The sequence below is a fragment of the Hylobates moloch genome, unplaced genomic scaffold (genome assembly GCF_009828535.3).
Source record: "Hylobates moloch isolate HMO894 unplaced genomic scaffold, HMol_V3 SCAFFOLD_15, whole genome shotgun sequence".
NCBI classification, from domain to species: domain Eukaryota; kingdom Metazoa; phylum Chordata; class Mammalia; order Primates; family Hylobatidae; genus Hylobates; species Hylobates moloch.
Window position 1 is genome coordinate 3,208,482 of NW_026652290.1, and position 2,171 is coordinate 3,210,652.

The 2,171-nt window shown below is 46.8% G+C and overlaps 1 non-coding gene across 1 annotated transcript; it reads left to right on the forward strand.

Annotated features, from left to right (window-relative positions):
• The first annotated feature begins 1,423 nt into the window (after window positions 1-1,423).
• On the forward strand, window positions 1,424-1,527 carry LOC116484342 (U6 spliceosomal RNA). The gene has a single exon (XR_004252520.1). It is a non-coding gene; the product is annotated as a U6 spliceosomal RNA (small nuclear RNA).
• The last annotated feature ends 644 nt before the right edge of the window (window positions 1,528-2,171 follow it).

Consider the following 2,171-nt stretch of genomic DNA (forward strand, 5'->3'; position numbering starts at 1 on the left):
CAGCTATTGGCTTCCTTACATCCTCGCTTACTGTCTGGCCTTCACGCTTGCTGTATCCTTTCTTCCTCTCAGGCTAACCAGGGTCTCAGCTTAAAGCCCAGGTCCTCTGCCTTCTCTCATAGTGGATGAGGTCAGGTCCCCTGCTGTATGCTTCCAAAGCCACCAGCACTATCCTGGTCAAATTCTCAGAGACATGTCTTCCCCTTCAGGCTGCAGACTCTGTGAAGGGTTGCCCTCCTCTCTAGAAAGTAGATGCTCTAGGCTGGGCGTGGTGGCTCACGCTTGTAATCTTAGCACTTTGGGAGGCCAAGGCGGGCAGATTACCTGAGCCCAGGAGTTTGAGACCAACCTAACCAACATGGTGATACCCGTCTCTACTAAAAACACAAAAATTTAGCCAAGCGTCGTGGTGCGTGCCTGTTGTCCCAGGTACTGGGGGACTGAGGCAGGAGGATCTCTTGCCCAGGAGGTTGAGGCTGCAGTGAGCCCTGATTGTGCCACTGCACTCCAGCCTGGGCAACAGAGTGAGACCCTGTCTCAATACATACATACATATATACATACATACATACATACATACATACATAACACAAAAAATTAGCTGGGCGTGGCGGCACATACCTGTAGTTCTGGCTACTTGGGAGACTCAGATGGGAGAATTACCTGAGCCTGGGAAGTCAAGGCTGCAGTGAGCTGAGGTTGCGCCACTGCACTCCAGCCTGGGTGACAAGAGTGAGATCCTGTCTCAAAAACAAAAAAAACAAACGAAGAGAATAGATGCTTAGTTAACGTTGGCGAAGAGAATGAATGAATACGTCAAGCTTTTCTTTTCTTTCTTTTTTTTTTTTTTTTGAGATGGAGTCTGGTTCTGTCACCCAGGTTGGAGTGCAGTGGCATGATCTTGGCTTACTGCAACCTCTGCCTCCTGGGTTCAAGCAATTCTCCTGCCTCAGCCTCCTGAGTAGCTGGGATTACAGGCATGTGCCACCACGCCCAACTAATTTTTGTATTTTTAGTAGAGATGAGGTTTCACCATGTTGGCTAGGCTGGTCTCAAACTCCTGACTTCAAGTGATCCACCTGCCTCAGCCTCTCAAAGTGCTGGGATTACAGAAGAGAACGCTGCACCCAGCTTGTCAAACTTTTCAACAGCATACTGAATATTTCCACCTGCATGTCTCCCGGAATGCTGAATTCTGCATTTCTAAAAATGAGTCATCATCATGTCGGGGCTCAGAGAATGATACCCCAAAGTATGCTCCTCTGGCATTCTGAGCACTTTTGAATGAAAGGAAATTGGAAGGACTTACAAGCTGCCTCAGAACCAAGGACTTTTTAAAGTCTTGTTTCACCACCCCACATGCATGTAGGGGCTGTCTGAAAGTTCCCTTAGCTGACTGAGAAACCAAAAGAAATTCAATTGTGTACTTGCTTTGGCAGCACATATACTAAAATTGGAATGATACAGAGATTAGCATAGCCCCATGAGCAAGAAGACATGCAAATTTGTGAAGGGATCCATTAAAAAAAGAAAGAAAGAAAAAGAGCGGGTGCGGTGGCTCACACTTGTAATCCCAGCACTTCGGGAGGCCGAGGCGGGTGGATCACCTGAGGTCGGGAGTTTGAGACCAGCCTGACCAACAGGGAGAAGCCCCATCTCTGCTAAAAATACAAAATTAGCCAGGCATGGTGGCACATGCCTGTAATCCCAGCTACTCGGGAGGCTGAGGCAGGAGCATGACTTGAACCTGGGAGGCGGAGGTTTTGGTGAGCTGAGATCACGCCGTTGCACTCCAGCCTGGACAACAAGAGCGAAACTCCATCTCAAAAAAAAAAAAAAAAAGAAAAGAAAAAAAATAGATGCAATTGTCTTAAAATTTCCTCCCTAGGACTCTCATCAAATAACCAGGAAATATTAACTACCAGAGAAGAAAAAAGACCAAAAGTTGTCACCACAACCAAACAGACTTTTCGTCTATTCTCCTGAGGACAGCTGAGATTATCTAGGAGACTTTATCTGCATAGTAAGACAACCTTTATTTACAGTGAAGTCCTGCACCTCACCTTCCTGAAATTTGTCACACCCTCCAGCTCCCAGAGCTCAGAGGAACTTTGTCCCAGGCATTGTTTGGGCTCATTCCTTTTCCCTAAAAATCATTGACTACCTCTCAA